Raw genomic sequence first — 12,438 nt, 5'->3', positions numbered from 1 at the left:
GTCATATCCACTTGACCCTCTATTTAAAATCCATTAGGATACTTAACATAAAAGCCAACAGGCAACGGGGAAATACTTTGTTTAAAAAAAAAATGACATTATGCTGGAAAGTACACTTTTAACCAAACAATATACAAACACAAAAATAAAATTTCTCATCATAATATTTCATAATCTAGAACACTTAAATAAAAATGTATTCTTAGGTAAGACAGCTGGGACTTGTCTTCCAAAGTTTTTCTTCCTACACACACACACATACACACACACACACACACACACACACACTACATATACGAAAACTTTCTAAACACTTTTTCTCATTATGTAAAAAATCCAAATAAAGTAACTCAAAAATTTTTAAGCCCTAAATATTTTATTATACTTAATACTGTCACTAAGTTAAACTCAAAGAATCTAACGTTAGGTCGTTAGGCAAAACTGCACTGTGTTTTGCCTAATGACCTAATGTTTTGTTTTGCTGTAAAACAATACCTATGACTGGGTAATTTATAAAGAAAAGAGGTTTATTTTGGCTCACAGTTCTACAGGCTGGACAGGATGCAGAGTGCCAGCATCTCCTCCTGGTGAGCCTGAGGAAGTTTCCAATCATGGCAGAAAATAAAACAGGTACAGGTACATCACATGGCAAGCGAGCAAGCAAGAGTGGAGAGGTGCCACACTCTAAACAAACAGATTTTGCATGAACTTAGAACAAGAACTCGCTCATTATCATGAGGAAGGCAATAAGCTATTCATGAGGGATCCACCCCCATGACCCAAACACCTCCTCTAACTTCATCGTTGGGAATTATATTTCAACATGAGATTTGGAGCAGTCAAACGTCCAAAGAGTATAATGCACTTATTTTTTTGTGTGTGAAAATCAGTCAAAATGTATCTTTAAAAAATACATCCATGGCCAGGCATTGTGGCTCACGCCTGTAATCCCAGCACTTTTGGACACAGAGGTGAGTGGATCACCTGAGGTTGGGAGTTCGAGACCAGCCTGACCAACATGGAGAAACCCCATCTCTACTAAAAATACAAAATTAGCCAGGCGAGGTGGTGCATGCCTGTAATCCCAGCTACTCAGGATGCTGAGGCAGAGAATCGCTTGAACCTGGAAGGCAGAGGTTGCAGTGAGCCAAGATCACACCATTGTACTCCAGCCTGGGTAATAAGAGCAAAACGCTGTCTCAAAATATATATCTATATCCCATTGCTATAACAGTTTTTAAAAACCCAAAGTGAAAACAAACAAGTGTGTTAGACTCTCTTTAGCAACAAACTACAAAAATGATAAAATCTAAAAATATATATAATTTTAATCATACCATTTACCAAAGATTTTATTTTTTAAATTATCTCTTCTTTTCATTTTACTGTTTCTTCCTGACCACCTAATCTAAATCAGCCATCTGGCCACTATCACCTTACAGTGTTTTAATTATCTATATGGTATTTATTTTTGTCTGATATATTCCTATCTTATTTATTGATTATCTGTTTGGCCCGCTAGAATGTAAACTCCTTAAGTAAAGAAATTTTTTTACCTTGTTCAAAACCCAGAGTCACTACATACAAATGTGACTATCACTACAGTTATGCACTGCACAACCTACAGAACTGAATATAGGATGTCTGGCTGTGAACAAATAATTATCAGACATGTAATAAAAAGCCAGATATCTTAACAATGCTGTATCCCTGGTGGTGATGCAAGCCCTCTCTAGGCATGCATGCCAGGAAAAGCTGTTCCTCAACATTTTCAATTCCTAAATATTCTTTAACATTATGTTACACAAGCATGTATAAATTATTTGTTCTTTGCTATTCCATGAAATCTATAACAGCAAAGTATTCCTAAGGCAGAAACCAATACAACGGAGTTACCAATTAAAGCCCAATATCAATGAGTTACAATAGGAGTAGATTTTTTTTAATATTTTTTAACCAAAAATATTAAATTCACTAAATTGTTTTAGACACGTCACTTATTTTTTAAATAACATGCTGACAGTCTCAAGGAATACTGTAAATCTATACGTATCGTTAATATAATCCATTGTTTGTGTTCTTAAACATCTAAAATTATAGAACTACATTTTTTATAAACTGTCATCTCTTTTTTATAAAAATAAGAGGATTTTTATTAAAAAAAAAAAAAACCCTGAGTTTAAATTAGTATTATATTCAGGAGTCCCACACCCACTGTTTCCAAACATAGCTCTTTTTATAATGACTTCTGACAATCCTCTAGAGAACAAACATTCAGCTTTAATCAAAGTTAAATGCTAGAACTGTTTCCTGGGAAATTTAATTCAAGGTAAACAATCTACTTGAAATTGTTCTATTCACACAAAGCTGTGTTGTTAGAAGAAATGATAATGAAATATAAAATCTTTCTCTTCTAGGCTATTGTTTACAATTTAGACAAAGCTGAGAGCCAAAAAGAAGAACAGAAAGCCAATGTGAAAGGATGTATAGGATTAGTCATACTTCTTTCCAGAAGATAGATGTTGACCAGTGAGACTCTCAGTTAATAAACATAGCCGTCTCATTCTGCACCCCTAACACACTCTCTTAAAAAAGAAAATTACAACCTCCAATCTCCATTTGTCAAGTTTCTTGAATTTAAATATACAGGTCTTCACAAATATAAACTAAAATTCAACACAGTTTTATTTGTCTACTATGTGCTAGACACTAATAGGATAAAAAATGACTAGGAAACACTTCTTGCCTCAGAGGAACTTCACACTTAAATAACAACATTACTTGGCAACAAGAGTGCGGACACAACGTGAAATCAAGGCGGGGTCCAGCAGTTAGAATAAGCCCTTCCTTGACTACACCAGGGACAAACTACTACAAATCATTCTGTCTTCTACCCCAGCATCCAACCATCCTCTCAAAATGCTCTCCCTGAAGTTTACATCCTTGCTTAGCTATTCCACTCATCTCCTCCATGGCTAATCCCGTCATCTCTGCTTTTCAGAAATGGCTCTTCCCAATCTTCCCTTCCAATCTCTACTCCACAACTCTAGTGCCCCAGTCTCAGGCATGCCACCTGCCACTCCAGTGCTCTCATACCTTGTCAAAGCTGTACTTTCAGTCCTGAAGACCGAGGCAGGGGAAACTGGTACTCACACATTACATCAAGCGAAGACCTCAGAGGTGTGCACACCAGTGGAGATACCTGGGTTCAGTTCCAGATCACCTCAATAAAGTGAGTCACACAAATTTTTTGGTTTCACAGTGCATATAAAAGTTATGTGTACACTAAACTGTAATCCATTAGGTGTGCAACAGCATTATGGCTAAAAAAAAATGTACTTACTTTATTTTTAAAATACTTTATTACTAAAAAATGCTAATAATCATCTGGGCCTTTGGCCTATTGTAATCTTCTAGCTGTTGAAGTGTCTTGCCTCGACGTTGATGGCTGTCGACTGGTCAGGGTGGGAGTTGCTGAAGAGTGAGGTGGCTGTGGTAATTCATTAAAATAAGACAACAATGAAGCTTGCCACATCAACTGACTCTTCCCTTCATGAAAGATTTCTCTGTAGCATGCAATGCTGCTTGATTGCATCTTACCCACAGTAAAACTTATTTCAAAATTAGGGTCGGTCCTCTTAAACCCTGTCACTGCTTTACCACCTCAATTTATGGAATATTACAAATCTTTTGTTGTTGTTTCAACAATGTTCATAGCATCTTCACCAAGCATAGATTCCATCTCAAGAAACTACTTTCTTTGCTGATCCATAAGAAGCAATTCCTCATCTATTCAAGTTTTATCACGAGATTGCAGCAATTCCATCAAATCTCTGGCTCCACTAGTAATTAAAACTGTTTTGCTATTTCCACCACATCTGCAGTTACTTCATCCACTGATACCTTAAAACCCTCAAAGAATCAACTTCAATTTTACCTCCTCCCATGAATCACTAATGTTAATGGCATCTAGAACGGTGAATCCTTTTCAGGAATTTTTCCATTTAATTTGACTAGATCCATCAGAGGAATCATTATTTATAGCAGCTATAGCCTAACAAATGTACTTCTTAAATAATAAGACTTGAAAGTCAAAATTATTCCATGATTCTTGGGCAACAGAATGGATATTGTTAACAAGCAGGAAAACACTGATCGCCTTGTACATCTCCATCAGAGGTCTTGGGTGACCAGGTGCATTGTCAATGAGCAGTAATATTTTGAAAGGAAGCTTTGCTTCTGAGCAGTAGGTCTCAAGAGTGAGCCTAAAATATTCCACAGACTGTGCTATGAACAGATGTGCTATCATCTAGGCTTTGTTGTTCACTTATAGAGCACAACCAGAGCATATTCAGCATAATGCTTAAGGGGCCTAGGATTTTCAGAATGGTCAAGGAGCATTGGCTTCAACTTAAAGTGAACAGCTACATTAGCTCCTGACACCAAAGTCAGACTGTCCTTCAAAACGCTGAACCCATGCAGACTTCTCCTCTGTAGGTAGAGAAGTCCTAGACGGCATCTTCGTCCTATATAAGGCTGTTTTGTCTAGCTTGAAGATCTGTTGTCTAGTGTATCACCTTCATCAATTATCTTAGCTAGATCTTCTGGATAAATTGCTGCAGCTTCTACATCAACCCTTGCTGCAGCTTCTACATCAACCCTTGCTGCTTCACTTTGTACTTACATGTTATAAAAATAGTTTCTTTTCTTAAGCCTCATAAATTGAGCTCTATCTTCAAACTTTTCTTTTGCAGGTTCCTCACCTTTCTCAATCTTCATGGAACTGAAGAAAGTCAGACCCTTGCTCTACATTAGGCTTTGGCTTAAGAGAATTTTGTGGCTGGTTTAATCTTCTATCCAACCACAAAAACTTTTTCCATAACAGCAATAAAGCTGCTTCACTTTCTTATCATCCATGTGTTCACTAGAGTAGCACTTTTCACTCCATTAAAATACTTTTGCTTTTGCATTCACAACTTGGCTAACTGTTCAGCACAAGAGGCCTAGCTTTCAGCCTATCCAGGCTTTCAATATGCCCTCCTCACTGAGCTGAGAATTTCTAGCTTTTGATTTAAAGTGAAAGACATGCAACTCTTCCTTTCACTTGAACACTTGCTATTGTAGGATTATTAATTGGCCTAACTTTAATATTGTTGTGTATCAGGGAATAGAGAAGCCTAAGGAGAGGGAGAGAGATAAAGGAACTACAGGTCAGTGGAGTTGGAGAAGTCAGAACCTAGCGCTTACTGATTAGGTCGGGCATATGAGATGAGTGTGTGTAATGGTGCCTCCAAACATTTACAATGGTGACATCAAAAATCACTGATTATGATAATCATAGCAGATGTAATAGTAACAAAAACATTTGAAATATTGTGAAAATGACCAAACTGTAACACAGAGACATGAAGTGAGTACATGCCATTGAAGAAATGGTTCCAACAGACTTGCTTGACACAGAGTTGCTACAAACCTTCAAGTTGTAAGAAAACACAGTATCTGCAAAGTGCAATGAGGAGAAGCACAATTAAAAAAAAAAAAGGATTCCTGTACACAATTAACTGGAAAATGAGGCAATGTAAAAGTCACATAAAAAGCTCTGCAGGTAATACAGTCTGAACTATTTATCAGAGGAATGTCCAAAGCCATACAGTTAAGTGTTCACTGCAAAGTTGGGATTCCTTTTTGGGAGCCACTAACCATGCTCCACAAATTGATCCCACAATAGTCTCAGTGGAACTACACTAAGTGTAGTTCTACTTCCTTAGGAAGTTATAGTGAAAAACTACTGCAGGTCTTTTGCCTTTTCGAAATTGGTTTCAATCATTGGAAGTAGCTATACAGACATGTACTTGAGAACTTCATCATTTACAGTTGAATGATTTTCTAGACCTTCCAAATACTTCATTTTACCCCTTTAATGACCCTTTGCTCCCTATATAAACTTTCATCAATGCCAGGATATTGAATAGAATAACCCTGAAATCGGTCATCATATCAATGATGGCTACAGGTACATCTCTAAGCTTCAGTAAATGCTCTGTGCTAATGAGAAGGCCGAAGCATCCACTGCAGTATGTCTGTATAGGTACCTCAAATGAGACAACCACTAACAACAAAAAAAAACACTCTGGTACAAATAAACTAGTACTGGATGCAGCTAATAAAGCACATGATACTACAATGTTAAATATATACACTAATAGAATTTTCTACAATTCTGTGGTAGAAGGTCCTTTGTAAATCATAGGAAAGTAATTGGTTTTAACATTAAATTGTCCATATAGTTAAGTGCCACTTCATAGCAAGTCCTGTGAATTAAAAAGCCAAACTGAGCTGGTTTCGACCTAGTTGCAAATGCCATTTAAACAGAACAGAACAAAAGCCTCTGTGTTGACAGGGATAGCAACAAAGTGGAACACAGGCCTCACACAATCATCTAGAACCTCTCAATTTCACCTTTGCTTCAGAAATACTGAGGATTTTTCATTTGAGTTTTTCTTTCCAGAGCATGTATTACAAACTTTTAAGATAAGTTAGTAAAAATATACACACCTAATAGAATAGGTTGATTTTATGTTTTTTAAGATGAAGGTTTTACGGTTGTCTCATTCAATCTTCTTCATTTTAAAGGTGAGAAAATAAAGCCCCCAAATGGTAATTCCCACATGACTACACAATATAACAGAGACAATAATTTCTCTGTTAATTACTTATACTTCTGTTCAATAAAATAATCCAAATTTTCAAATGTAATAAGTTATTTTACAAGCCTATCAAAGGACCTTGCTACTTTAAAGACAATTGGAGTATTTTGAACACTATCTTAACAGGAGAAAACCTGAGTGGGCTGGTTAAGGATGGAGAGAGAGGAGGATAAAATCATGGTCACTCTTTGACCCAAAATCAACTTAATTTCCAGAATGCCTAGTAAACTTGAAGTGGCTTGGTGCAGCTAAGCACACAGAGCTCAAACATTTATCAAGTCTCCTCTGAAGAGTTCTAAATACAGGGACATACTAGTGTGCCTCTTTACATTCCTTCCCAGTCCAGACTGCATAGAACAGAACTCTCCTCAAAATATCCCAGAGGGACTTCAGAATCCATTTTTTCAAACGTTTTGACACAACACTGAAAAAGTTGTAATTATTAAAATATCAGAAACTATTATATTTCATTCAAATATGATAAGCTACGACTCATCCTTTCTCCTATTTTTATATGTGGGGATCACTAAATATCTTTAAACTTAGCATATTTTTCCATTTTTTTTCTCTACAACCACAGTTAAAGAATTGGGAAGTTAAAAAAAGGAATTTGATTTTTTATCTATTAAAAGGAAAGTTTAAATGTCATTGTTATTTGTGAAAACTGAACTGTAAAGAAAATAGTATGTGCATCTTGGCAGAGTATACGATTTTAAAGGTGAAAAATGTTTAAATCGATTTTAAAATTATTTCTCTGTAAATATCACAAAATATTAAAGGTATATTCTTAATTGCTATAAAAAATATCTTTAAAGGTTGTATTTTTATTTTCAAAAAATCACTTTGTCCCTTGAGAGAAATAAGGTTGTTACTATTTTTCTATTTTCCCCATTCTTAAACCCTTGAATTTATGTTTTTCTTCATTAATTAAATTGTCCTTTTTCTGATGGTTTAAAATATTGTGCATATTCATATATCTGTTGATACAAATATTTATGGTCTAGCTCAGCTAATGCATTGGTGATTATGTTCACATACAGGTACATGTATATGCACACACATACACACACCAAGAAAGATGGCACCGTGGTTAAGCCTCTTTCTAGAGTAAGACTGCTTGGTTCAAATTCTGCTTCCACCACTTAAAAGCTTGGAAAAATCTCCTAACCTCTCAGTGCCATAATTTTCTTATCTATAAAATGGGGATAGTAATAGTAAGTGCCTCTCGGGGTACAAATAGGACTAAATGAAGATTTTATATTTATAGTGATTTTATAATAGTGTCTAACATTGTTAAGTGTCTGCAAATAAGTGTTGAATTTTTTACAATTTGTTTTACTTTTCTTATTCTCCTTCTCTTTCTTTTCTTCTCATCATCACTTCCACTGCTTCATCTTTATCAAGTGCTTAACTATCAAATCTAGCCATACAGATAACATTTATATACTTCCTACACTCAGAAAATAAACAACAGGACACTATTAACCCTGATGGTAATGAATATACCTAATGCAAAGAAGAGAGCAAAAATAATAAGCAGGAACAGAAACTATATGGTACAATGCAGGGGTCTTCAAATTGGAGTAGATTATACCCCTCTAATTACTTGAAGATTTTTCTAATAAATAGCTAACATAAATATATTTAAGGAAATTAATTGCTAGATCTGAACTTCCATAAAAATCTTTCCTAAAAATGGCCTATGTGAGAAAGTGCCTCTCAAGTATGATATCCTTCCCCATCTCCCTTCTCACTATTATTCTTCTCTAGCTTCATAGGAAAAAAAAAAGTCATGCTCTTACACATACCCAAGAATACTACAGGACATTGTTTTGGCAGAAAAACTGTGGGGAGCCCCCAAAAAAGGAAATCTCATGTATTTTTCCACTACAGGTGCTCTCAGCTGAAGTGAAGACCAGCTCACCAAGTAAGAAAACATCCTACCATCTTTACTCCTTCCTACCAACTTATTCCCCCTCTTTCCTAGAAGAATGAAAAAAAAAAAAGATAGACACAAACATGCATATATAAATACATACATACATAAGTTTAAACTGCTTTGGCCTTCAAAGGAACAAAACCACACAAGATCATGCTGAAGCATAAAGAAGAATAAATGTGAAGAGAATAATGAAACTTGAAAGGAGAATCAGAATGCAAGCACATTCTCTAAGACATTCTGAGCATTCTCAAATATGTTCTAACATTCTAGATTTCAGATTAGATGACCCTTTTAACAGCGTGCTAAAAGGGTAGAGATTGGGAAAAAGGATTAACTGAAGAACAGGGAAGAACAAGCGAATAAAGGAAAAAAGGGGAGAAAAGGCAAGGCAAAAATGATTTAATAGGAAAGGAAGGGGCCGGGCGTGGTGGCTCAAGCCTGTAATCCCAGCACTTTGGGAGGCCGAGGCGGGTGGATCACGAGGTCAAGAGATCGAGACCATCCTGGTCAACATGGTGAAACCCCGTCTCTACTAAAAATACAAAAAATTAGCTGGGCATGGTGGCACGTGCCTGTAATCCCAGCTACTCGGGAGGCTGAGGCAGGAGAATTGCCTGAACCCAGGAGGCTGAGGTTGCGGTGAGCCGAGATCGCGCCATTGCACTCCAGCCTGGGTAACAAGAGTGAAACTCTGTCCCCGCCCCCCCCCCGCAAAAAAAAAAAAAGGAAAGGAAGAAACCCTTTCAAACAAAGAAATCCTACATTTTCTCTGGACATATCACTAGTAGCATATGCAAGAAATCAATATATACTTTTTTAAAAGAAAAAATTAAGTAGAAGAGAAGATATACAGGTCACAGGGAATAAAAAATTAATGGTGCCTTTCCAGACAGACTTAAAACACTTCTAGTCACTGAAGGGCAGTGGGGCTGGGAAAGGTATTTCCTGTCCTTCAGCTTAATATCTATTAGAGATATTTCATTATTCAGTGATACATGAAATGCTTTAGACTTATATTTTTCTAGTAACAATTACATATTAATCAAGATGCAGGTTTACAGTATAATTCTGAGCCTTACTTTAAAGTTTTTATCAGCAACAATCTTGTATAATCTACCATGACTATACATATGCATCAGGTTTAGTAAAGCAATTTATGATACAGTTTGCATATGTGAAATCGAAAGCCAGAAGCTAACTATTATTTTAACAAGCTGTCAAGGTATACAGAGTTTTGCCAAAGAAACATTGATTACACTGGTCTTTTGAAAAGTAGATAAAACTTAGAATTCCCTAAGCAAACCATAGTTACACAAAATTGTTCTGAGATTCCTAAGAAGCATATGACTCAAATGCTACCGAAATCCTTCGTAAGATTTATTTTCAATAAATTACATCTTTGTTTTAGAACTCTGATAATTTGCAGCCCATTTTCTAGTAACATATTTTTATCATTTCCTATTGCTGAATAAAAAAGAAATTAAAGGTTAAAGAGAAGATCATGAATAACCTATCCAAATTTTATTATTATCTTGAAAAATATGTATCTGTTTACTTCCTGCTCATCTGCCACTAAATCTCTCTGGGGAGGCCCAACTTCCAATTCTCTAAAGTTATAAGGGAAAAGAAATAAACCTAAGTAGCAGGTTGCTATAGCTCTCCAATTCAAAATCAAATTATTACTCTATATAATACAGCAATCTACCATAATCTCCTCCTCCAACACTCCTGATCCTCTTTACGCCACTCCTTTCTGTAGCACTTACATCCTAACAAAAAACGTACACATTTGCTATATTTATTATGCCTCTTCTTGCTAGAAAGTAAGCTTCAAAAGGGCAGGGATCTACATCATTTTGTTCGCTGGCCAATCTCAAATACCTAGAACAGTGTCTGATACACAGTAGGTGCTCTATTGAATAAATAAACTCTTACTTTACCTGTACCAAACTCCCCACCTGAGGTAGCACTGCCTAAACTACGTGTTGCTCCGATTCTAGTCACTTAATTAGCATGTGATTTTTTTTTCCCATTTATTTATTTTATTGCATTTTAGATTTTGGGGTACATGTGAAGAACATGCAAAATTGTTGCATAGGAACACACGTGGCAGTGTGATTTGCTGCCTTCCTCCCCATCACCTACATCTGGCATTTCTCCCCCTGCTATCCCTCCCCAGCATGTGATTTTTCTAACCTGCATGTCAGTATCTTGGATAAGTGTCCATTGCTACAACTGGAAGTAATCTATGCACAGTGCAGCTTACATTGAAACCCAAGTAATACTTCTGTTCTCAGCTGATCTCATTTTTATGGCCACAAAACTCAAAGCATCCCACTGTATAGCTTGTTTCTTCACTCCTGTGTACGCAGTGTCTTCAGTTCCCTGCCTTGAATACCTCTCGTATAAATTCACCACCTTAATTCAGTTTTGTGTACATTATTCTTGATGCCTTCTCCCCACCATTACAGCAGATTCACTCTTCTGATTTTCCACTGATCAGCACAGTACTTCAAACACCTTCACAAAAGCCCGTTAGAAGCAGATTCAGAGGCACATTTGTGAAGCTATTTAACAAATTTCGGTATTATTTTTAAAGTATTTGTTTTAAATTGTAGCATTGTTTGATATCAATATCTTGCTTTAAACTGATTAAACACATGTAAAGATGCATGCTATCCATAGAACAGGGTGAAACCCAGAGATCATCTTTATGGTTTACGGAGAATCAGTGAGAGGAAAGCAAAAAGATTAAAGGATGATGTTGGGAAGTCCAGATAATTAATTGACTGGTTATCTCTCACCAATGTCTTGATCCAACTCAAGAATCACTCTTTCACAGGAAAACTCAGTCTTCCTTGCTCTTTTATTTGTGGCAAGAGAAAGATCCCTAAAATGACATGCATTTATAAAATGATTGCCTTAAAATAAGCACGCAATAAATATTTGCTAAATAAGTTAATGAATCAATGAGTATTTCCCTATGGTTTGGGAAGTTCAGCCCAAGTTAAATGCCAGACTTTCAAATGTAAAGGATTATGTCTCAAAAATATACCTTACCCAGCTGATAAACATAACACTTAAATAACTATATCCACATGCTCTGTAAGAACTTTTGCATTCATATATTTAATACATCACCAAAGAATTGTGAGACAACTTTTCAACAGCGAATTGAAACCATATAAACAAGTTTGAACTTTTTGAGGGTTTTTTTGTTAAAGATGGGCTCTTGCTTTGTCAGCTAGGCTGGAGTGCAGTGACATGATCACAGCCAACTGAAGCCTTGACCTCCCAATGTCAAGTAATCTTCCACCACCTCTACCTCCGGAATAGCTGGGACCACAAGTGCAGGCTACCACACGTGGCTCATCAAGTGACAACTTATTCTCAGTCAAAATTCATGGGTAAAAATGAAGTTAAAAAATTAATTTTAATTTACTTTCAATTTTGAAAAAGTATATATTTTGTGATAACAGCTTTGATTATGCTCTCCATCAAATACATTTAATTTTCCATTTCTCCATATTTAAGCAGATTAACTCCATTAAAAATGGGAAATGATTCATTTTCAACTCACTAAAGGAAGCATAAAAGAAATTAAATACAAAGACACACTCAAATATAGCTAATTTCATTAATATTTCCTGTGTGTATCATTTCAAAAAACATTGCTAAAAAATATTCCTAGGATTATTCTTATAATTTGTATAGTCTCATTATTAAGAATTATTGAGATAATTTATTTTAATTAGATGGGCTTTTATAAAGTATATAATCAATAAGTGT

The 12,438-nt window shown here is 35.8% G+C and overlaps 1 protein-coding gene across 2 annotated transcripts in view; it reads right to left on the bottom strand.

Moving 5' to 3' along the window:
- The window catches only part of IMMP2L (inner mitochondrial membrane peptidase subunit 2), an 880,842-nt gene that overhangs the window by 764,490 nt on the left and 103,914 nt on the right, over positions 1–12,438 (bottom strand). The window lies entirely within an intron of this gene.

Source organism: Cebus imitator, unplaced genomic scaffold (assembly GCF_001604975.1).
Source record: "Cebus imitator isolate Cc_AM_T3 unplaced genomic scaffold, Cebus_imitator-1.0 Scaffold554, whole genome shotgun sequence".
Taxonomy (NCBI): domain Eukaryota; kingdom Metazoa; phylum Chordata; class Mammalia; order Primates; family Cebidae; genus Cebus; species Cebus imitator.
This window is presented reverse-complemented; position numbering and strand designations above follow the sequence as displayed.